We start from the raw sequence: 12,320 nt of genomic DNA on the forward strand, positions 1-12,320 counted from the left end.
GGACAGATTCAATTATCATCCCATTTTACAGATGAGGGTATCAAGCCTTAGCAATATTAAATAACTTGCCTAGCATCTATAGCTGGGGCATTTAAAACCAAGCTCCTCAGGCTTTGGTTTAGAGCTATTTGGCTCCAGAGCTACGATCTAAAGGGGCCTGGGTTTGATCCTAGCCTGGTCACTTAGCAGCCATAGCACAGGTTGCAGTGAGGACTAAAGGCAAAATGCATGTGAGGTGTTGTCACCCACTCTAGTCATCTAGCCATGAACTTGAAGGTCTTTGTGTTTTCTATAGAGGTCTGGACACATGATTCTGCATCTAGCTGTAGTTCTGGTGATAGGTGGGCAGGCAAGGAAAGCATCAAGGAGGTGACCTTAAATAAGATTTCGAAGGAGCTGTACGAGTTTTCCAGACAATGTGTTGTAGAGAACAGAGAAGAGAGGACACAAGAAAGGATACTGTAGGCATGGAAATGACATGAGTAGAAGCAATTAGATATGGCTGGAGCCTATCTCAGGGCTGGGCAGGGGGCATAAAAAGAAGAGGCCAAAAAGGCGGACAGGCCACAGGTCAAGAGACCATGAATGTTGTGCTACCAGGTTACATCTGACCAAAGGTGACAGCGGGGCAGTGGAAAGATCACTCTGCAACAACATGCAACAAGATGGAAGGTGGTCACAGCGGGAGACCTGGGTGGCAGCTGGAAGCTCAATTAAAGAAGTATTGACATAATTCAATGAGAGCTTCATTCATTCATTCATTCATTCATTCATTCATGCAGTCTATTAGCCAGGTAATAGGCAAATATTTGAAGATTGTCTTACAGCAATTCTCAAATTATGACATGGGGACCCTTCGGAGTCCTGAAGACCCTTTCAGGGGTATCAAAGAGGTCAAAACTATGTTCTAATACTACTAAGACATTATCTGCCTCTGTTACTCTCATTCTCTCACAAGTGTCCTGTGGAGATTCCCAGAGGCTGCACAACCACAGATAAAAGAACATATTGAAGGCAGGAGCAGATAGAAGAATCCCTAGCCTTTTATTTTAAGTCAAACAGTTAAAGAGATTTGCAAAAATGTAAAACAAGGCCACTCTTCTTAATACATGTTTTTGGTTTTCAAAAATATAGTCATTTTTTCATAAAAACAGGTTCTTTATATTAACATGTAATGGGTGTGGTTATTTTAATGAACTATTTGAGAGTATAATAAATATTTATGTATTTTTAAATAAGTATTTTTAGACATTATGCTTTAATTTCTAATATGAAAATCTTGATAGATATAATCCACCAATAAAAAAATTGAAGAGTGTAAAAAGGGTTTCTGAAACAAAAAGTTTGAGAGCCACAGGTATAGTACATACTGGGTACTGTCCAGGACACTAGGAGTAAAGCAGTGAACAGGCCTCAGTCAGTCCCTGCCCTGTGGGGTCTCTCATTCTAGTAAAGCAGCGAACAGGCCTCAGTCAGTCCCTGCCCTGTGGGGGCCCTCATTCTAGGTCCATAAATAAACAGTGAACAGCAAAGAGCAGGGTAATGGGTGAAGAGCAGTGAGTCAGGCTCACCTTGCTGTCTTTGCTTGCAGGTAGCAAAGCCCTGGTCCCACACCTCTTCTCTTGCTTTCACTGAATGCCACAGTCCCCAAGGGCATCCATCCTCTGAGGGCATATTAGTCCGTTCTCACACTGCTAAAAAGAGATTTAATTGGCTCACAGTTCTGCAGGCTATACAGGAAGCATGGGTGGGGAGGCCTCAGGAGACTTACAGTCATGGTGGAAGGTGAAGGGGAAGCAGGCACGTCCTACATGGCTGGAGCAGGAGGAAGAGCAAAAGGGGAGATGCCACACACTTTTAAGCAACCAGAACTCATGAAAACTCACTATCACAAGAATAGTAAGAGAGAAGTCCACCCTCGTGATCCAATCACCTCCCACCAGGCCCCTCCTGCAACACTGGGGACTACAATTCCACATGGAATTTAGACGGGGACACAAATCCAAACCATATCAGAGGGCCTCTCATATGACGGCAGTTTCCCTCCCATGCCCCTCACAGCACAACCAGCCCTGGTGCTGGGGAAAGGGTTCTTCATGTTCCCACTGCCTCCTCCAGTCCCCCTCCCTCTTTCCTGCTCAGGCATTGATGTGTTGTTAGAAGCTTCCCAGAGCTGGGGTTCAAAATCATTCCTCTGATACACTCACACCATTCATCTCATAGATGAATTCCTCACACTGTCCTCCTCAAACGCCTCTTCCCTGGCCTCACTCACAGCTTCCTCATCCATGGGGAAAATGGAAACAATCCAAGAAGAACCTGTACCTTCACCCCTCACCCAGTCTACCCTAGTGCATCTACTGTCAGATGCTCTGGCTTCCCTCCCTCACCACTCTGTTACCAGGAGTGAACTCTCCTGCTCCTGCCACCTGCCCTGCTGGGCATCCCACTGGCTCCTACATTCTCCACTTGCCCCTTCACTCTCTCCTGCATCATTCGTGTTTCACTCTTTACTGAAAATTTCCTACTAGCAAAATAATACAGTATTTCTCCCACTTAAAAAAAATATATTTACCCCACATCCCTCTCTATTGCCCCATGTCTGTATTCTCTCTTTTAAATCAAAATTTGTTAAAAGGGTTGTCTTTACTAGCTATCTCCAATTCCTCTCTTCTCATCCATTCCTGAACCCATTCTGGTCATAATTTCTCTCCCACCATCCCATTGAAACTGTTTCCCAATGACACCCAAGTCACTAAATCCAAGGTCAATTTCAATCCTCATCCTGCTTGACTCTTTCAACAGCACCTCACCCAGTTGATCATGGTCTCCTCTAAAGCACTTTTGTTTTCTTCCATTTCTTGGGAAGGAAAACCTGAGAGTGTGACTTCCAGAACGTCCCACTCTTGGGTCTTCCTTCCTTTATGAGCTACTTATTCTTGGTATCCTTTGCTGGTTCCTCTTCATCTCCCTGAATTCTGTTAGAGTGTCCCAGGGTTTAGTGATCAAAACTCTTCTCTGTACTATAGTCACTGCCTGGATGATTTCAGTCAGGGTCAGTGCTTTAAATGCTCTTGGCCAGGTCCATGGGTCAGCAGTCTCCATGGAGCCAAAGCGTTATTGAGGACCATCAGGAGAAAGTAAGACACTTGCAAACAAGATTTCCACTTTCATGCAGTTGTTTTATACAGTATCATACACAGCAGCATGGCCATGGAGTAAAGTGTTGAAGTGGGCAGGAGGAAAGCATCACTGCAGGGATGCTGTCAGTGTTCTGAGCGGCCGAGGCTCTTGTCCCTGGATGTTAAAAAGGAAAACAGCCACAGTTCTTTGTGCATCCTTTATCGCCCCATTTTTGTTTATGTATCTGTCTCGTAGGCTAGAAAGCAAGCTCAACAAACACAGGAACCGTGCTCTGCACAGTACCTACCACAAAGCCTGGTATATGGAGTTACTACATAAATATATTTGGTGCTTTTTGAAATCAAAATAAAATGATAACTTCTGAAGAGGCAGAGAGATCGCCAGATGTAGGCCTTCACCTTAAGAAAGGACTGATTGTTAAAATCTCCTAAAACCAAGCTGATCTTGAGTCCTGTGGCCTGTATCTCCTGCAGAGGGAAATGTCTCCTCTCAACTCTCTCAGTCATAATCTCAGTCTGCCCCTCATTTAGCCATTTAAGAAGACTGCCCCTCATTTAGCCATTTAAGAAGACTGCACCATGAGCTCTGCCCTGTGAACGTCAGCTATGTTCTCCCTTAGAACCACAAATCCAACTTCATTCTAATCCTCACATTCTTATTGATCAGCTACCATGTGCCAGATTCTGCAGTGCTGGGGACAGAACAGCTACCCACATTCCTCCCCTTTCATATTGGTGAGGACTGAGAAACCCGGGTTCTAGCAGTAAGAACAGTGTTTTTCTCCCAAGAATAATTTCTTGGGAATAAGTTGTTGTTTTGGACTGGGAGACTGTCTCTCTAAAATTCCAAGTAAGCCCCATGCTTTGCTGAATTTCAGCAAATGGAGCCTGTACTGCCTTTTTAGTGAGGATTTTGCCTTACTAAGCTGGATTCCTGCTGGTTCTTTTTCATTATTGCAGCAGAACTGGTTCACATGGAGCACTTTCTTCCATGTAACATTGATCTCTTAAAGACCGAATCTAATGTGCAACCACTTGACATAATGACCACAGGAGAAGCACAGAAAATAAATGGAGAGCTTTGCATTCCTGCTGTCACCGGTCATCTCATCCAGGCTGCCTAAGCCTCCTTGGAAACCAGAAACCTTGGAAACATCAACCCATCGCACCCCCCACCACTGGTCAAAACTTGAGTTCAAGGTGTCAGACCATTCTCATTCATTCTTTCACAAATCTGAGTTTATTACAGCCCACATCTCAGAGGAAGTATTCCATATCCTGAGTTTATCACTATCTTTATTCAGCCTCCCAACAATTGTAGCTAAAGCTACCCACCATGCCCTCTCTTAAATTCTGCAATGTGGAAAAAAGAGATACCATTCAATGTATTAACTCCATTCTTCATTTATTCATTCACTCATTCATTTCTGTACGAAGCTCAGTACACATGGTCAAGCAGGGAAGCAGAGATGTAAAGCAACTGAAAAACTGCTGAAATGGAGACAATACAAGGTTAAGTAGAGTATCTGCTCTTTCATGCCAGTGTTTTTGTACACGTTATTCTCCTTGTTTGAAATTATAATAGCTAAGATCTAAAGAGCACTTAGTAATATGTCAACAACCATGTACAATTTATTTTTCCTTAACTGAACAGAATAGCTATTTAACATCTTTTTGCCTTAGTTTCTCTTCTCAAAGACTGTGGAAGAGTCTCAAGTTGACAGGCATGAATCTAACATAATTTTATTTTTTTAGGACCTGCAAGTGGCTATACTCTGTCATTTTAGCTATTAGAGAGTGTTTGTCTTCTCACTCAGGACTCTGTGCCATCTATTTTAAAACTGCAAGCTTCTATTTGTTTCAAGGTTCTCCTCCGACCATCCTGCACTGACTGGATTTATAGCTCCTCTAGTCCCAGGTCATGGGCAGGGGTGGGTTAGGATTTGTATTTTTACCACCTCCCCTCTGCTGTCTCTTCCAGGGATTTACCTTCTGGTGTTGGGCAGGGAGAAGAAAGGGGCAAGGCACCTTCTTATGTGAGTGCCCACGCTGAGGTTGTTGTCCTATTTTAATGTTCATCCAACTCCAATCCAACTCATGGTCTCCAGACTTGGGAAGTAATGATGGTGGTCTCACACACTCTACTGACAGGCCTTCATCTCATGTGACTCCTTATCCCTCAATGGTCACTTTCCTTTTTTTCTTTTTTTTTTTTTTTTTTTTTGGCAGAACTCTCACTGCCTTCCTCCAATGCATAAATCTTTTTGGCCCATTCTGGAGCAGACTCCACAGTGAAGCAGCCTCATCCCATCAATCCCCTGCAGGGTGACTGGGGTTTCCCTTTCCACATGACTGTGCCCTCTGACTTCTTTTCCCAGTCCTCTGATGAGTTGGAGGAGCAAATCATGAACCCAGGCTGGATTGGGCAGGGACCAGGCCATGAAGGGCTGGTAATGGAGTGAAGCATTTATGCTTTAAGCCAGCTGGAGCCACCAAAGAATTTTGAACAAGGGAGTGATATGATTAGATGTGTATTTTATTACAATCCTTCTTAGAACACAGTAGAGAATGGACAGGAGAATATGAGACTAGCAGCAGGGAGACTAATAAGGGGCCAAATGCCATGCTTTTCCACTTGCATATTTTCTGCAAACATGGCCAATCATGATCACTCTTTTTGCTTATGACATAATTTAGAAGGTGATTCAACATGACTTGGGTGAGTCGGTCCTTTCTGTCTATGGAAGGCTGTAGTGGGTTGAATTACATCCCCCTCAGAGGTATACTGAAATCCTAACCCCTGGTACCTGTGCCTGTGACCATAGTTGAAAATAAGGTATTTGCAGATGTATTGAAATTAAGGTCATGATGGATTAGGGTGGGCCCTAAATCCAGTGACTGGTGTCCTTTTAAGGACAGGGGAGGTTTGAAGACACACAATGAAGAAGGCTGTGTGAGGAGAGAAGCGGACATTGTAAAGATGCAGCTATAAGTCAAAGAATTCCAAGGATTGCTGGCAACCAATAAAAGCCAGGAAAGATGAGGAAGGATTCTTTCTGGAGTCTCAGAGGCAACGTGGCCCTGCTGATACTTTGATTTCCAGAATGATGAGAACATTACTGTTTTTTTTAAGTCACCAAGTTTGTAGTGATTTATTACAGCATCCCTAGGAAATGAACACAGGGCCAAATAATTACAGAACATTAGAACCATCTCCATCATCAAACGAGAAAGCTGAGGCCCAGAGATGTGACACGGATTCCCAAAGTACCCAGAGGATTCATGGCAAGTCCCGTAGATAAGGAAGGTATACTTGGGGAAACAGGGACCATTTACTCTGGTTGTAGTTTCTGACACTTCCTTGTTGCCTGCATTTGACTTCAGACCCTCAGTTCTTTGCCTAACCAGACCCTTCTTCTCATCCCCTACCCAAGCCGCCCTCAGTCCCCTTTCCCTGATCATCCAGTTTGCAAACTGTCTGCCCACCCAGGACCCAGCTAGAGTCAGCTCTGGGGATCTGACTCAACACCTGCCTGAGCCTGAGCCTGACCCATCCCTGCTGCCAAGTACAGCCACTGGACTCTCCAAGTCATCTCATGAGCTGACCCTGGGGGATCTCTGCAGCTCCTAGACCCAAACATTTATTACACTAGAGGCAAGTCCACATCATTTTCATGAATCTCTTCCCACTAGACTATAAGCTCCTTGAGGAAAGAGACCACTTACTTTTACAAATCTTTCTTTTTTATACCCAGCACAATACCTGATCCATGGTGAGCTCTCAAGAATACTGAATGACGTTATCGATTGAGTCATTTCTTTACAAGCTGTGTAACATGCCTCAGCCCTATGGAGAGAGACTGGAAGGGCCCCAGGGTCAGTTCACATGGGAAGTTCCCACCCATGAAAGACAATATGTGCAAAGAGATCAGGCAGAGTTACCAGCAGTTAACAAGTATTCCACAAAAAGAGAATATTGCATGTGCAAATAAGTTTTGGGAGGGCTATGTCATAAAGAGTTAAACCTCTGTCTTTACTATGGGACCTAGAGGGGTCTTGAATATGCTAATATGCAACTCTCCAAGATGAGTATCAATAGGAATCATTCTTCCTCTGCATAACACCTGACTTGCACCAGGTGTCCCTTCTTTTCTGCTGATGGATATTTGGATTTCTAGTGAATTTCTGTTTTGTTTTTAAGCAGAATATGAGCCAAAGTCATCCTCTTGTGAGCTGTAAGTCTACCTGCTCAGTTTGGAGATGTTGACATGGCCCTAAATGTCACCACACGTATATTAAAATCTTTGGCTTCTTCCCAGTCCACAGCGCCTCTGGGCTCTTTTGCCAGAGCGCTTTAAGGGGGAAAATAGGCAGAGGAAATAGAGTACCGCAGTGTTGCGTGGCAGTCACTAGGAGACCAGCTGTGCCTCTTAATTCAGAGTGCAGCCCCAAATAAATGAGACTCCGATGTGCTAGCTGAGCGGAATGCTCCTTGAGCATGGGGACTGTTGAGAACGGAAACACTTTGAGCCTCCAGTATGTTAGAGAGGAAGAAAGTGGAGCCCAAAGAAGTGACACGGCTTCCACAGCATCACAGAGCCAATGCTTGTCTTGTCAAATGTAACTCTCAACCGGTTAAAACTGTAACTCAACCACCAACCAGTATGAGGTGCTGCATTTTTAAAACTTGCTCCAGAAATAAATATATGCAGTCTGGGGTCCTAGTGTGGGCATAGTGGGAAGGCCAGAAGACAAAGAAAGCCATCGTTAGCCATTAGGATAGCAAGAGATTCCTAGGAACACCCAAGGAACACCCCTAACTTCCGGCCTACTCCTCCTCACATGGCAAAAACTAGCTCCTATCTCAATCATATACCAAATTCACCCATCAATCAACATCTACATCCTCCTAACTCTCTCCACTCTATCCATTGTAGTGGGTAGTTGAGGAGGTCTCAACCAAACACAATTACGCAAAATCATAGGATACTCTTCGATCACTCACATGGGCTGAATAATAATAACACTGGTGTACAGCCCAACTACTACAATTCTTTATTTAACTATATATATTACCCTAACAACTACCATATTCCTGACTCTCAACCTGAGCTCAAGCACCACAACTCTCATACTATCCCGTACCTGAAACAAATCAACCCACCTGGTACCACTAATAGCATCTACCCTCATATCTCTAGGGGGCTTACCCCCTTTAACTGGCTTCCTACCCAAATTAATTATCATTCAAGAACTCACAATGAACAATAACTTTCTCATTCCCTCTATTATAATTACCATGACCCTACTCAATCTATACTTCTACATACGTCTAATCTACACCGTCTCACTAACACTATTCCCCACATCCAACAACATAAAAATAACATGACAGTTCGAAAATACAAAACCCATACTCCTCATCCCCCCACTCATCATCACCTCTACCCTCTTACTACCAATCTCCCCCCTAATCTCAGGTATCCACTAGAAATTTAGGTTAAACAAGACCAAGAGCCTTCAAAGCTCTTAGTAAGTAAAAATACTTAGTTTCTGAAACACATAAGGACTGCAAATACCTGCTCTGCATCAATTGAACGCAAATCAACCACTTTAATTAAGCTAAACCCTTACTAGATCAATGGGATTCGAACCCACAAAAACTTAGTTAACAGCTAAACACCCTAATCGACTGGCTTTGATCCACTTCTCCCGCCGCAGGAAAAAAAGGCGGGAGAAGCCCCGGCAGAAACTCTAAAGCTGCTCCTTTGAATTTGCAATTCAACATGAAAATCACCTCGGGGCTGGTAAAAGGAGGACTAGACCCCCATCTTTAGGTTTACAGCCTAATACTGACTCAGCCATTTTACCACTTTTCCTCTCCCAACACATATCACCGCTTCCATAACTATAACCACTCAAAAAGGCATAATTAAACTCTACTCCCTCTCCTTCCTTATTCCCTTCATCCTAACCCTACTTCTAATGGTATAATCTATTGCCCCGAGCAATCTCAATCACGATGTATACACCAACAAATAACGTTCAACCAGCAACCACTACTAATCAACGCCCATAATCATACAAGGCACCCGCACCAATAGTATCGCCCCGAACTAATCCCGATCCCTCCCCCTATGCCCCCCCTCACTTAGGAATCCCTTGTTTACCATCCTCCGTGAAATCAATATCCCGCACAAGAGTGCTACTCTCCTCGCTCCGGGCCCATAACTCGTGGGGGTAGCTATACCTGAACTGTATCCGGCATCTGGTTCTTACCTCAGGGCCATAACAACTAAGGTCGCCCACACGTTCCCCTTAAATAAGACATCTCGATGGATCACGGGTCTATCACCCTATTAACCAGTCACGGGAGCTCTCCATGCATTTGGTATCTTAGTCTTCCTTCAACAACTTTATACATCTTCTTAAATCAAGAAACAACTATTTGGAGTTGACATTGAGTAATAACCCAAACATTAGATCTGACATTAAGCTTTAAACTAGATTACTTCTCCGTAATATTTATTCCAATCGCACTATTCATTACCTGGTCTATTATAGAATTCTCGCTATGGTACATAAGCTCAGACCCAAACATCAATCAATTCTTCAAATACCTCCTTATTTTCCTCACTGCCATACTAATTCTAGTTACTGCTAACAACCTTTTTCAACTCTTCATCGGCTGGGAAGGCGTTGGAATTATATCCTTCCTCCTAATTAGCTGATGACACGGTCGAACGGATGCCAATACAGCAGCCATCCAGACAATCCTATACAACCGCATTGGTGACATTGGTCTTATCCTAGCCATAGCATGATTTCTCCTACACTACAACTCATGAGACTTTCAACAAATATTAGCCCTAAATTCCAACTTAAACCTCCTTCCACTGATAGGCCTTCTCCTAGCAGCAACAGGAAAATCAGCTCAATTTGGCCTTCACCCCTGACTACCCTCTGCTATAGAAGGCCCAACTCCGGTCTCAGCCCTACTTCACTCTAGCACCATAGTCGTTGCCGGGGTATTCTTACTCATTCGCTTCCACCCTTTAATAGAAAACAATACATTAATTCAAAATCTTACACTATGCCTGGGAGCTATTACTACCCTATTCATAGCCATCTGCGCCCTCACACAAAACGACATTAAAAAAATTGTAGCCTTCTCTACCTCAAGCCAACTAGGTCTAATAATAGTCACCATTGGCATCAACCAACCATACCTAGCATTCCTACACATCTGTACCCATGCCTTCTTTAAAGCCATAATCTTTATATGCTCCGGATCCATTATCCACAACCTAAACAACGAACAAGATATTCGAAAAATAGGAGGCCTATTTAAAACAATACCCCTCACCTCAACTTCCCTAATCATTGGCAACCTAGCACTCACAGGAATACCCTTCCTCACAGGCTTCTATTCCAAAGACCTCATTATCGAAGCCACAAACACGTCGTATACCAACGCCTGAGCCCTATTTATTACTCTCATCGCTACCTCCCTAACAAGCGCCTACAGTACTCGAACTATTCTCCTCACCCTAACAGGACAACCTCGCTTCCCAGCTCTAACAAACATTAACGAAAATAACCCCGCTCTACTAAACCCAGTTAAACGCCTCACAATAGGCAGCATAATCACAGGATTCCTTATCACCAACAACATCCCCCCTACTTCACTCCCCCAGCCAACAATACCCCTCTATTTAAAACTCTCAGCCCTGTGCGCAACTATCTTAGGTTTCCTAACAGCCCTAGACCTCGCTGTGGGTGATGCAGGTGTGATTTGTCTCCTCCAGTTCTCAGCTGCACTTATTCCCACGTTTTGCTCACTCCCAGGCAACCACAGGGGATCTGGGAAGGAATCCTCCTCAGGTTCCCCGGGAGATTCCGCCCCAGTTTCCTGAGCATTTATGGCTAACAATTCCAAGGAGAGACAGGCACCTGGCCTCCTCTCTGAGGGCATCTCTCTTCCCTGTGTTAAACCTGCAGCAGCAAGCCCAGCTGAGCACCTCCCACACCTGCCGACTCAGTCCTCCAGGGGACACAGCATCAGGGACAGAAGGGGAAGGGAGAAAGTGTGATGGCTTTGTTCTCCCCTTCACACCCCACTCAGCGTCCATTCACCTTCTCGAAGAGCACCCCGATCCCTGATTTCCTCCTGGTTTGAATTGTAGTGGGATGGTAAACCCAGGCACCTGCCCTCCAAATAAAGCAATCAAAATCTCCTTCCCCCAGAGCCTCCTTCAGTACCCCAGTGTCACAGGGGACAGGTATGGGACCACACTCAGTAGCAGGGGCTTTCCCATCTCTGCATCTTGAGTGGGTGTCCCTAGGAATGGTGATATGTCCAGAGTCCTACATCCCTGTGGTGGCACCCTGGGCATGCAGTCCTGCTAGAATTCCACTCCTGGGGCTTTGCTGCCTCATACTCTAGGGCTTTCTCACCTCTTGCTTGTCTCCTAGCCTAGTTTTCCAACATTCCCTCTGATTCTGTAAGCACCTGATCTACCTCCCCATAACCCCATTCCCCTGGCCAACCAGAGTCACTTTGTGTTGCTTGCAATCAAAGAACCCTAAGGATACAAAATTTGTGCACTGATAATCCTCATCAGATGTAGTAAATACTTAAACTCTCACCAAGTGCCAGAAAGAGGAAAATGTTAGGGGAGAAGTGGGAATGGCAGGGGAAGAAATCCAGGAAGCCTTCGAAAAGGAGGAGATGTCTAGGGATTAGAAAGATCCCCTACAGGGTCAGGAAGTGGCCTAAACACTTAGGTAAGTGCCGACAGGGACGCTTGTGCACAGATGGAGCAGCTGCAGGGAGAGGAGAAAGCAGAGCATGTCCCAGGTGCCCCCTCTGCTGCTGCTTCTGCAGGACAGCCACAGCTGGGTCCCCCCACTGCACCTTCTCCCCAGAACTGAGATGCAAATGCAGCCACACAAACACTGGCACCCACCCCTTCCTTCCACCTCTGGGCAGGGGCCAAGGGGAAAGGGGCTGGGGTTTCTCAGTGGTGACAACAAAGCCAAGCCAAGGAGGCATCTGTGGCAACCTTGCATCCTCATAAATGTCTTTCCTGAATGCCCAAGCCCAGAGCTTCCTCTGAGCACACCTGGGGGCCACTGCAGCATTGTGTTCTAGTAACTTCTCCCCCTCTCTGCCGC

This window comes from Macaca mulatta, chromosome 8, assembly GCF_049350105.2.
Source record: "Macaca mulatta isolate MMU2019108-1 chromosome 8, T2T-MMU8v2.0, whole genome shotgun sequence".
In the NCBI taxonomy this organism is placed as follows: domain Eukaryota; kingdom Metazoa; phylum Chordata; class Mammalia; order Primates; family Cercopithecidae; genus Macaca; species Macaca mulatta.